This window comes from Lutra lutra, unplaced genomic scaffold (genome assembly GCF_902655055.1).
Source record: "Lutra lutra unplaced genomic scaffold, mLutLut1.2, whole genome shotgun sequence".
Classification (NCBI taxonomy): Eukaryota; Metazoa; Chordata; class Mammalia; order Carnivora; family Mustelidae; genus Lutra; species Lutra lutra.
In genome coordinates, this window is record NW_025923844.1 from 484,468 (window position 1) to 497,487 (window position 13,020).

Sequence of the window (13,020 nt, forward strand, 5' to 3'; positions counted from 1 at the left end):
GAAACAACCATCAGAAATTATTATCAACAGTTATATGCCAATAAGTTAAGCAACCTAGATGACATGGATGCATTCCTGGAAAACTATGAACTTCCAAAATTGAACCAGGAAGAAATTGACAACCTGAATCACCAATATCTAGTAATGAGATTAAAGCAGTGATCAAAAACCTTCCAAAAAACAAGAGTCCAGGATCTGACAAATTCCCTGTGTGGTGCACGAAATCTTTCACTGCAGTAACTTCCAGAGGACAGATGGTCCTGTCTACTCAGGAAAAGCCAAACAGAAGTTCTCCCCTGCACTCAGCATTCTCTGCAATTCACAACTCTTAGACATAGAGGCCCCCAAATGTCCAGTACTGACCCATAGGTAGTGACATCTCTACACTCCTATTCATCAGGAAGAAGATACAGAAGATGAGACCGTTCTCCTTCAACAACTTTAATAACTAAAGGGTCTAAACTTCTCAGGAGGACATAAGGAGGGAAGAGAAGAAGAGTTGAGGACAAAGCAGAAGTTGACATGCCACACCACCCCTCCACAACATGTGATATGGGTGACATTCCTCAGGCAATCTGTCTGCCCTAAAGCAAAAGAAAGGAAAAAAAAAAAAGATTCTTCACAAATACGATCAAAACACTGCAAGACCTCCCTCAGTTTACAAATGTCCTAGTGATTGCCAAGGAAGAGCCTTGCTTGTCAATAGGCTAGCTAAATTCCAGAGACCCGTAACTCCATTTCCTGAAGCCCTAATATCCCCCTCCCCTCCATCACACTGACAGAGACTAAGGCAGAAGGAAATGTCAATAAAACGGAATTTCTTCACAAACCTGCAGTCTCTTAAAGGACCTGTGAGAGGAAGAAATTAACATTCCCCCAGGAAGTTCCCAACTATCTTTCTATTAATCCCTTCACTTGACAAGAGCAGAGCCTCCTGTATCCTTGGTGTCCTCTGTCCTAGTGCAACGTTCTTGCAAAACCTCCCTTTTGCCTGACCTCCCCCAACGCCATCCTAGAGAGTCAGCCTCCCGTCAGGACCCCAGCATAGCAACCCTCTCTATCAATAGGTCGTGTCCCTGTGCTTTAATAAAAATCACCTTTTTCCAGCAAAGCCATCTCAAGACTTTCTTGACCATTAGCCTTGAACTCCAACGTCTTTCCTACATCAGTCCTGTCTCTTGTAGGGCTCCTGTGGAAACAACCCTGCAACAGGGTCCTATTTCTGTCAACTCTTCCATCTCCATCCAACTAATGCACTGCACATTCTTTGTCCTCTGAGGACAGGACACTTCTGTGATTCTTGCACTGAAACTGTCACATGGCAACTCTTTCAGTCCTTGACTTTGTTGGGTTTGCCCATCTTAAAATCCCCAGCATCCCATCCTCACTTTCTCTCACATGTTTATCTGGTCAATAGATTCTCATCACCAATACCCTATAATAGGTTTCTGCTCCTGAGTAGAGGACTCCATTTCTTTCCTTTGTCATCAATCTCAAATCTTAACTCTCAGATGTTTGTCTCACAACTTTCAAAATTTTCTTTCCCCTAATGCCTCTCTACCAGTTTCTCTTCTCCCGTTTTTCAAGCATGCCCACACTTGCTTCCTTCCTTCCTTCCCTTCATTATCTTTTTGTTCTTTGTATTCTTTCCTCCCTCCCCCTCTTTCTTTCTTTTATTCTGTTATCTTAGCCAACATAGAGTTCTTCAGTAGTTTTTCATGTAGTGCTCCATGACTTATTGTTTGCCTATAAGATCCAAGTGCTCACGGCAATACATTCCCTATTAAAAAGGATGGACTGATACTCACACGGGTGCATCTCAAAGGTCTGCTTCTCTGCAAGGCAATGGGAAGTTTCATGGTCATGAATCCTGGTCTTCCACACTACAGCTGGACATGGGTTACACTAAGCATTCACCACAAACTCCTGTCTTCCAAGAGACTGAGGAAATGGGTTGTCACACCAAATATCTGAATAATTTCATTTCTTGGCCAAAATGGGCCTCAAGTCAAGCCATCACCATGTAGGAAGATGTATCTGAATTGAGGAAAGGAACATTGCACTCAAACAGAAGTGGCATGAAGAGTTTTACACAAAAGCTATACCTTAAGGAGGAGGCTGGAATTACTACGAGTCAGGAAGGGAGGAACATGAGTGAGCAATCCTTCCACAGCCCTTCCTGTTCTGGCCATTACCAGAGGGTTCACACTGCACAGGAACCCAGCCAATGCTGGGGCACAGGAGGGAGATTTCTCGTGTCCCTCACCTCACTCCATGTGTGTTGTGTCCTGGGAATACAAACCTTGAATTTACTGACAATGGAAGAGCCTTGAGCCATGTGTCCCTGGTGCAAGAGACATCAGAACTCATTCATCCTGGGTCGCACCACACACATCTCCCCAGTCTGGGATAGCCTTTAGTCAGGGCTCTAACCTCGGGAGACATGAGAGAACTCACCCTTCCGAGGAAAGTAGACATGATACGCATGGGGGAAACAATTCCAGGGCAGTGTTCACCTCTGTACACAGAAAAACCACTGGAGAGACACCTGAGGATGTAATGAAGATTATAGACCCTTCATACAGAGAGCTCTGCTCTTCTTATTCATGTCCAGGACCTCACAGGGGATAGAAGCCATGTGGTGGGACTGCTGTGCCAGAGCTTGCAGCAGCATGCATCACTTCAAGGCCATGGGCACGTTCCCACAGACAGAAACTGGTTGAATGCCATCTTCAAGGGAAAGCACTAAGTCCAGCCACACCCTTAGCCTACATCTGAGGACCCACACTGGCGGGAACCCCAACAAATGTGGTCAACGTGGAAGAGCCGTTAGATACAGCTCTCACATTTGGAGACACCAGACAACTCAGAGCAGAGAAACCTGTGTCTACCATCACTGGGGTCCCACCTGTACCCAGAGTGCACAGCTTTCTCACCACCACAGAAATCACACAGTACAAACACCGTGACTCCGATCACTGAGGCAGAGCCTTCTGCCGGAAGTGGTCCCTTTCAAACACCAGAGAATGTACACAGGGAGAACCACTAGCGCTGTATCTTGGTGGGAGAAGTTTCAGCTGGGGCTCAGGCCTGAGATCCCGCTACCATCTCAGAGTGCATGTCATCCCTCACACGGGAGCGAAGGTGCAGCAACTTCCTTGGACCCTCTGCATCATCGCTGTTGCTGAATGCTGATGAAATCCACGTGGGAATCCCATTCCTCACAAAGCCAACACGTGAAGGACCTGGGAGGATTCATACACAAGAAAATCCTCGCGGTGTGATGAGGAAAGGACCGTGCTCAGGAATCCCTCTTCCTTAGCCAGCAATGACACCCTCACACCAAGGAAACACTGATCTCAATCTCAGACAATCACATCAGAAAATCACTGTGCAAATCCCTCCCAAGGAATTTCTTAGGGTGAAATTGAGATACAATCTCAGACACTGACAATTTTTCACTGTAAACACATACAACTAGGTCCCGTTCTGAGGGATGTTGAATGCACTATTCCAGTAACCAATAGCTAGAAATATAGCACATCTGCTCTGATACATCAGTACCAGCATAAAGGTCATTATCACTGAACAGGCGGGGTCTCACAACCGTGCACACTGTACCAAGTAAGAACGGGGGACTTTCCCTTTACTAGCTCTCACAACTGACACAGGTACTCTCTCTTGGTAGGAAGTTTGATCACAGGAAGTAACACTGCCTGTGTTCCATGACAACATCAATTGGAGGGTTAACTCAGAATCTCAGAACACAAGGTGATTGATGTATGTTCACAAAAACGTTAACCTATCAATGTACGTAGATTGCAAGGATGAATGGTAACAAGATTCAACAAACACATGGTTTGTGATCTACCTCTCATGTGTCCTTAATTCTACTGATATTGTCCTCAGAAATTGGAAAGGATTTACAAATTAATTACATGCTTAGAAATATTTCTATTGGGGAGCCTGGGTGGCTCAGTGGGTTAAGCCTCTGCCTTCAGCTCAGGTCATGATCCCAGGGTCCGGGGATCGAGCCCCGCATCAGGCTCTCTGCCCCGCAGGGAGCCTGCCTCCACCTCTCTCTCTCTGCCTGCCTCTCTGCCTACCTGTGATCTCTGTCTGTCAAATAAATAAATAAAATCTTAAAAAAAAGAAATATTTCTATTTACTTCACTTATTTGAGAGCGAGAGAGCTAGAGAGGGAGAAAGAACAGTCGGGGTCGGGCAGCAGGGAAGAGGGAGAAGCGTGCCCAATACGGGGCTTGATCCCCCAGGATCCAGGGATCCTGACCTCACCCAAGGGCAGATGCTTACCCAAATGTGCCACCCGGGGGCTGGTAAATTAATTTCATCTTTTACAAAGGAGTTCTGGAAGAACTGTTGGTACCAGGGCAGGAAAAACCTCCACAGTTCAGCATCAAGCAGTGAGGGCTTCCTCCCAATCTATGAGAACCTGGGAGCCAAAGGGGTTTACTCTACCATCAAGTTCAGCTTCATATCTCTGGGCCTGAGATGGTGTAAGACAACTGCAGACATGGGAATACTCTCTGATTCAGAAGATTTTAGAACAGGAGGGGGCTCTTACACTCCCTTCCATAAAGACAAAGCATGTCCAGGAATGCCTGCATGGTTCTTTCAGCTAAGGGATGAACTTTTGTTTTTGGTTCATGTTATGATGTCGGCGTCATGGGATTGAGCCCCATGTCATGCTATGCAAGGCATGTGGAGCCTGCTTAAGGGTCTCTCTCAACCTCTGCAACTCCCACTCCCCAATCCCGCCAAAACAAAAACAAAAACAAAAACGGAAAGAGAGAGAGAGAGAACATGTTCAGAAGTCCACTCAGACATCCATTTGTAAAGATGCCCGGTATTCTTTGCTCTAGATAAATGGCCCAATAAAGCAAGTGTGGGCAGAAAGTTGATCATAGAGAGAATGTCTATTTATAAGGTCAGCCTGCTATAACTCAGGATTCTGCTACCAGAGGCAACCTGGAGTTCAGAAGTTTTGTGTGGGGCAGGGACTTGCAGAACCTTCTCCATATGTGCCACTAAGTAATTTTCCCCAAGCAGCAAACTCTAGATATTCTGGTTAAGGGTACATCTCCAATTTAATCAACAAGAAGAGGGTACCTTTCCCTCCAAAAGAAAGACAGAAGCCAGCAAAAAAGACACCCAAGTCAAGGCCTGAACCTCAACCCAGTCGGAGGTTCAGAACCATGACAACTTACCACTGTGATGCACATCCACCAGGGAGATGACAGGGCTCACACTCCTGTATGTGCTGCACTTGAATCTGCACAGAAGAGACAGAGGCCAGACGCTTTGGATGCTGCCCATGAGGCTATGTCCCCTGAGCCTCGAAGCACCACCTGTAAAAACAAGGAGAGAATTTCATTGAGGTCTCAGGACTCACACTTGGGGAGACACAGAGTCACCCATGCTGGAAAGCAGGCCCCTCCCTCCCAGCAGGGAGTTCAGGCTCAAGGAGGCCAAAACCACTGGGCCCCACCATCTGTGAAAGTCTTAGCATTGCTGCTGGAAGACCTTCCACTAATACCTGCTTGGCAATTTGGCTGCCAGGAGTTCCATGAGGCTGAAATGGGCCTCTGGTCTTTCCTTGCTAAGACATGCCTCTCATGGACCCTGGAACTCAAAAGGAAAAAAAAAAAAAAAAAAAAAAAAAAAAAACTACCATCCACTTCCACAACACCCATCCACTTCAGGGTTGTGGCTACGGCAGACTTCACACTGTGCACATTTTGTCCTGATAAATGCCAACCTTCCAATAAAGCACAGAGCATAGATCCAGGCTTCAGCACCCTGGCAATCTGGATGGCTGCTGTGGCTGCCTGGGACTGCCTGCCTCCCTCCCTGGGTCCAGTCCTTTCCTATGAGCATCTTCCTGGGCCCTGTGACTCTGGCTCTGCCCCAGGTGCCCTGGGCCCTGGGTGCAGGCTGTCAAAAGGTAGTTGAGGAGCAATAGACTCCAGCTGGCTGGCCCTGTTTTCCCCTCAACCCAACCACTGTGGTGACCAAGGTGGGCCCAGGTGCCAGATGGGACTGAGGCCCCCGCCTTCCTGCTCAAACACAGGGGACTCCTCGGAAGCAAGGCACATAGGCCCCAAATAACCTGCTGCTTAGCCCCCACCCCACTGGTCTGAATAACCCTTGGGGACAGAAACCTGAGACGCCAACACAACCTACACTCCAGGCAGCGCATTTCACTCAATCTCACGTATTGCAAATGTTGTCTGATGGTTCCAGAAAAATCCGGCTAAGTTATGGCCCAGGTGCTGTTATTGTTTGGAACCCTTAACCTCCCCAGATTTTGAAAGGTCACCTGACCCATTTCTGAAGGCTGGCACAGTGACCACGCCCACTTCCCCTGCTAGCCTGGGACTCTGCCTGCAGAGGGAAATACCATCAGTGCTGGACAGAGGCAAGACACTCTAACTGCACCAGCTGACCTGAGCAGGCGCCCCAGCAGAGGAGCAGAGAAGAGACAGGTACCTCAGGTCAGAGACAAGCCCACATGGTGCTCCACGAGACATGACCTCCCTCTGGGAGCCGCCAAAGAAGGGACAGCTATGACAAACTCAGGGGCTTTATCTTATCACAAAGGGGTATAAACAATGAGCCACGGGGCTTTCTCAGACCTGAGAAGGGGCTGTGACCAGCAAGTCAGGCTGGCGTGGATACCGGGTTGCTGCGGGCCCACCTGGCACCGTGGGCCACCGAGCACAGACTTCTCGGCATAGGCCAAGGTCTGCACATGCCTGGATTCCCCATGAGGCAGTGGCTCTCTCCAGGAGCAGGTCCTGGGAAGCATGTGGATGACTCCAGCTGTGAAATAATCCCTCAGTTCTGAGTGCAACACTGGAAGCATCTCTCTGTCCATTGGGTTGGCCCAGTCCTCCACAGATCTCCTCTTTCCCATCAGTGACCTGGAACCCACAGTCTCCCCTTCCCATGGTGCCCTGGAACCATGATTTTCAATAGGGGCATGCTGCTAGGCCCCTGAGAGAGGCAGGCCAGGACTCCCAGAGGGAAGGGGCACCCGGAGCATACCAGTCTCACTCACAAACACCTCCACAGCACGCTAGATGGGCTCAGGCCAATGCTCTTGGAGGCCGTCAGGATGACCCCAAAGTGCCAGTATTTGTTCACACTTACAGGTGGAAAGAGATGGGGAGCAGAGGGTCCAGAACCACGTCCCTCTCTTGGAACCGCACTGCGCTTCTGCGGGGAAAGCCCTGGGCATGCCCGGAGGGTCTGTGTGGAATGGCGTCCTCCTCCTTCCCTGACTGGGGACTTTCATCCACCCAGCACAACAGCAGACCCACCCAGCCCCTCTGTGCTCAGGGTCAAGGGGACAGCAGGCTCTCTTCCAGATGAAGAGTGGAGGTGCCAGAACACAATGTCATGGGCCTTGCCATTCCTCCAGAATCACTTTATGAGAACAGATGGGGAAAGACCCCAGCTTTGGAGCAAGAAATGCACTGTTTGGACTCTTGAGTGTTTTAAACTTATCATTTTTCGGTGGCTTCTACCTTGCATTTCTCCTTGCAGTACTACTGAAAATGTCAAAATAAGTGTTCCTCCAAGAATACAATTCAACCATCAGGTCTATCCAGAAATGAGACAAATCAAATCTTCTTCTTAGTGGGATTCAGTCTGAAGACTCAACTAGCTTGGATGATCCAGGAACTAGGAAACTGCCTCCTTCCAGGGGCAGAAGGGACCCGAAGCAGGTTGCCAGTCACCCAGACAGTGAAAAGGGGTGGTAGGAAATCACACTAGGTTCACTGGTGTTTTCCTGTTAGAAAGATGGCAGAAAAGAGATGGACAAGAATTCTCAAGGAAGATTCATAACGATGGAAGCTTTGCTAAGAGAGCCGCTCTGAAACTAGAGTGTGAAGGACAATCAGGAAGGAAATAATAGGCACATCTCCTGATTCAAGTGTCTGAGCACCGTGAACTTTTGACTTCCAACCCATGGACCTGCTCAGTGGCGGAACCACCACCACCTGGTACACAACCTTCTGTGTACCAGGAGAGAGAACGTAATGCCTGTTAGCTGCCAGCACTCATCATCATTCTTTCAAAACAAGTGCCTGTGCTTTTCCCTCATAATCCTGTACTCCCTGCTCAAAATCAGGAGCACACCTGATTTCTCTCCACTCTGTGTCTCCCAGATGACTGTGCCTAATTCCCCAAACAGAAGTGTCCTTTTTTAATCTTTCTTTCCCAGCACCCACTTCTTAACTGACACAAAGATGTACCAATGGAAAGGGCCATGTTAGGCTATTTTTTAGACTATTTGTACATCGTCAGGTTACGGCAAACATCAGAGGTAACGTTAAAATGCCAAAGTCCACCTCACCTTAAATTCAGATTCCTGAAATCAATGGGTTTCCAATTCAGCCTTTTTGGAGAAATTCTTTCCAAAGAACCAACCCCGGCTGTCAGAAATAAAATGTCTATTTTGGGGGTGCCTGTGTGTCTCAGTAGTTTAAAGCCTCTGCCTTCAGCTGAGGTCATGATCCCAGGGTCTTGGGATCGAGCCCCACATTGGGCTCTCTGCTCCACAGGGACCCTGCTTCCTCCTCTTTCTCTGCCTGCTTCTGCCCACTTGTGATCTCTGTCAAATAAATAAATAAAATCTTTAAAAAAACCAAAAAGACTATTTTGACAGAATGTCAGAAATACATCCAATTTCCTCCATCGTAGTCTATAAGGTATTCTAAATAGCTATACTTGTCTTCACACCACCAACACCAAGGAAACCCTCGCCAAGTCTTAATCTCCAATTAATTGTTATCCGACATTAGCCAAAGTGACAGAGATTACTTGATATTATTCAAAACTTAATTTCTTAAAAGTACATATTTTCATAACATCGTTAAGAAAGTTTCCCAAAACTGTGCCAGAAAAATGATCTATTTAGATATCAATTGGATAAAAGGGTATAATTGTGCTACCTGAAGCAGCATGATGATTGCATTGTTGTGTGTAAATATATGCTGTTACTAGTTTGGATTTTTTCCCCCTCCCATTGTATTATGTTGCAGAACTCATAAAATATCTCCATTCACGTTTAATTTTTATTAACTTGTTTGTTTATTTTGTAACAATTTTACTCATTTCTTTGGCAGAGAGATAGATCTCCCAAGCAGGCAGAGTGACAGGCCGAGGCAGAAGGAGAAGCAGGCGCTCCTCCCCTGAGCAGGGAGCTCAACTCGGGCTGGATCCCAGGGTCTGGACCTGAGGCGAAGGCAACTGCTTAAGGGACTGAGAAACCCAGGTGCCCCGGGTTGAAATTATTTTAAAGAAATCACATTATATTTGCTGCCTGTAAATGCCTATATCCCCTGGGTTGTTGCCAAGGAGTTCTGAATTGTCTCCAAGAGCAGGACCTGAGCCGATGGCCAATACTTAACCCACTGAGCCACCCAAGAACTCCTAGACAGAATTTGTGAAACAATCTTGTATAATAGGCGTTTTCCAGAGTAGCAGATGACAAATGAACATTTAAGTCTCCTATGTGCCCTCAGGAGTATCTTCTTTTTTAGTGTAAAAAAAATGTCGTTAGTTAACTTACAGTGCAGTATTGCGTTCTGTAGTAGAATTCAGGGATTCATTACATCTCCACTATTCAGTGCTGATCACAAGTGCCTTCTTCAATGCCCATCATCCATCTACCCCTCCCCAACCTACTTCCCTCCATGACCCCACAGTGTGCAGGGATGCTTTCACTCTGAGAGTTCTGTCATGAGCCATCACCATGGTGACCTGATGACACACACCCATCCTTCCATTTCAACTGTCACTCTGTGAGCCGAGCCCCTTGCAGTTTGGTGAACAAGTGTAAAGGTCCCCACGATGGGAAATCTCAACTGCTGTTCTACAGGTATGTGCCTATCGATTTTCTCAATTCTCTTCTCTCAGATTGGCTACCTCACTTTTACAGAGACTGGCTTCTTCTCTTTGGCTTTTCCTTTCCACCCTCTGAATTCTCCTCCCAGTTTGATGCCTGTATTTGTTAGTTTTTCTGGGTTATTACATTGGGATTTCTTCGGGAAGCTGCCTTCCTTAAATCACTTCTAAATTCAGAAAACAGTACTATTTCTGAATGCAAATTTCGGACACTGTCATACAGAAAACAGACCCAGGTCACACACCGCACTGCTGTCCCTGGATCAGGAGAATCTTGGTGCGACCCAGGCAACACATTTGAGGGGAACGAATTGCTGGTAACCTCTTCCCGATGGAGATGACAAAATCGGAGAGGAACGGTCAGTGGTCGAAATGCAGCTGTTTTTAGGAGAGACACCGGAAGATATCAGGGTGTTTTCATGGGTCGAGGTGGAGGGTTTCACATGCCATATGCTTGATGCCTGGGAGTGGACAGGAATGGGCTGTGCCACCGTGCATGTGGAAAGAACACACGGCAGCTGCACAGTGGCCTGTCTGTTGGTCTCAAAGATGCTCCTGGGCTGGGTTCTCAAGGTCCGGCCTATGTAGGGAGACAGGAGACTGTCCCCTAAACCTACAGTCTCCAGAGGGGATCAAGAAACCTGAGAGTAGACCGGAGATGTTGGGGAAGAATGAGAGAGTAGGGAGGAACTCACTCCAGCCAGGGTAGCGTCACTTCCATCCAGGCTTCTCAGAACATTCCTCACATCAAGAGTAGTCCATTCAGCATCATACATCTCCTTCCTGAAACCAACCATCCCCAGCCCATGTGGCCACTTCCATGTTCATTCGTACATGAACTGCTCCTCGGGATTGGCCAGCTCAAGGCAAGTGAGTTCTTGGCAGGGTCAAAGTGTGGCTGTTGGGAGTGGAAGGCAAGCAAATTCTCGGAGGGGTCCTATGCGACTGTTGGGAGTTTGAATCAGCTTGGGAGCCAAGCAGAATACCAGTAGCTGTGGGTTTCAACTGGCCTTCAGGAAGGCCATGGGCTACTGTGCTGACCTTGCAGAGAGGTGAGGGAACATGGCCAATGCTACATGTTCCTGGTCAATCACAAGGGCTCCATTTGGAAGAAACCGCTACATATTTTATGTCAGGGCCCCAAACGCAGAGGTGACTGAGGACTGAGTCTGGTCTCGTGGCACTTGCTCTCCCCTACGGAAACACTGGCACAGGAGGATTTGAGATTGTGAGAGAAGCTCTTGGTTCAGGGGTTCAGGACGTTTTCTCAGGGACCCTGGGTGGGTGTCAGGGGCTTGGGGATCCCCATCCACAGGGAAACAATGGCATTCCTTTCCAAGATCCATCACTCATCAGGGTGGCAACTCTGTACATCCCTTCACTACCCTACATTTCAGTGCCTTCCACTGTCAAATGGGGCTTCCAGCCTGTTGCCACTCCCATCGGTGCTGCTGTGGGGAAGACAGGAGAAAGGGACACGGATTCTCTGCTTACTGTACAGTGTTGTTCTCATATGAAGGATAAAGAGGGGGCTTCCATCCTCCCATGCAGTGGAGCCATCCCAAGTCCCATGTCTGGATTCACCCACAGCCACCCATCTAGCTGATTCCATAGGCAGTCCATTCCTCAAAACCTACTGAGCAACTGGGAAGCATCCCGTCCTTCTCTATGTCCCAGGCACTCTTTGTACTCAATCACTTGGGACACCATGACGGCACACTAACCTCTAGGCCATAGGGCAGGGAAATGGGGCACAGAGGGTTCTTGGGACCAATCTCGGGTAGGTGTGGCTGCTCCATGGGATGTGAACCCAGGCCATCAGGCGTGCTCCCAGCACTCTGCTGTGTTTCTGTCATGTCTCTGCTAAATACAAGCCATTGCCCACAGAACCTGTGGGTATGGGAAGGGGAAAATTTCAGAGCAAAGCACATGGGGACCTCTTCCTAAGTCCCACCTGGAGGGAGGAATGACTGCTGGGCAGCTGGTGAGTAGGGGCAGAAGACGGTTGGACTAGAAATAAAGAATGTCGAATCCCCCTATGGTCTTCTGACAACAAGATGCCAACACTGCTCTCTATTTCTATATGTCTCCCAGCAATCTGTGTGGAGCTTACCCCTGAGGATGTGGAATCACCCACAACCACAATGGCCCCTCCACTACCACCCAAGAAGAAAGTCCAGTTCTCCCTCCAGGATCAGGCCTAACTCATCGGGGAAACTGAGGAAGGTATCTTGGATATTGACACATTACGTTAATTGGAGATGCATTTCGTTCAATAGCACAGACATAACTGAAGCTTTCAAAAGTGCTGAGACAAATTTTCCTATGATTTCACTGGTAGCTGTTTCCCTCTATGCCATCCATCACCATTAAGTCCACAATCAAGATGAAATTATCATTCAAACTGGATCCAAGGGGCACAGAAAAGAAGTGTCTACTAGCTGAAGGGATGGATCTTAGGGCTTTTTGGAAAACGGGTCCTTATAGGTCTCTCCAGGAAACATGGTGCTTAGATGTGCAGGAAGGAAGAGACTATGTTTTCCGCCAGTAACACTTAACATAAAAATGGAACAGAATACTACAGGAAGTTTCACGTTCCACCCCCTCCATTTCCGTCTATTAGCCACATCTTACACGGATATACTATGTACCTTCAAAGGAACAAAACAACCTCACAACATTTGGGGAACTAAAGTACATAGTACATTCCATGTGTTTACCATTCTACAAATTGGGTAAATGCATTTGGTGACGTCTTCTCATTCTGGAAACAGAAGACAGAAATCTGCTCACTAATGTCTAAGACAGCTGGGTTCCCAATAGCCATCGACAGGCACAGCCCCCAAATCCATCATGGGGGGAAAGGACACATTAAATGGCATCCATACACATCATGGAGTGCTATTCAGCCATAAGAAGAAACAAAGGTTTTCAATATTTTAGGAAATAGATGGACCTTGGAAACCTAACACACATTTTGAGAGCAAGCACACAAGGAAAGAGGTACATTACATGAACCCAAGCTTTGACAACACTAGAGTAGGGACATTCGTAGACCGAGAAAGTAGAAAGGACGGTTCAGGG

The 13,020-nt window shown here is 47.7% G+C and overlaps 1 pseudogene; it reads right to left on the reverse strand.

The window, feature by feature from the left end:
- Window positions 1-1,746: 1,746 nt before the first annotated feature.
- Window positions 1,747-13,020, reverse strand: part of LOC125092695 (uncharacterized) — a 37,986-nt pseudogene continuing 26,712 nt past the window's right edge.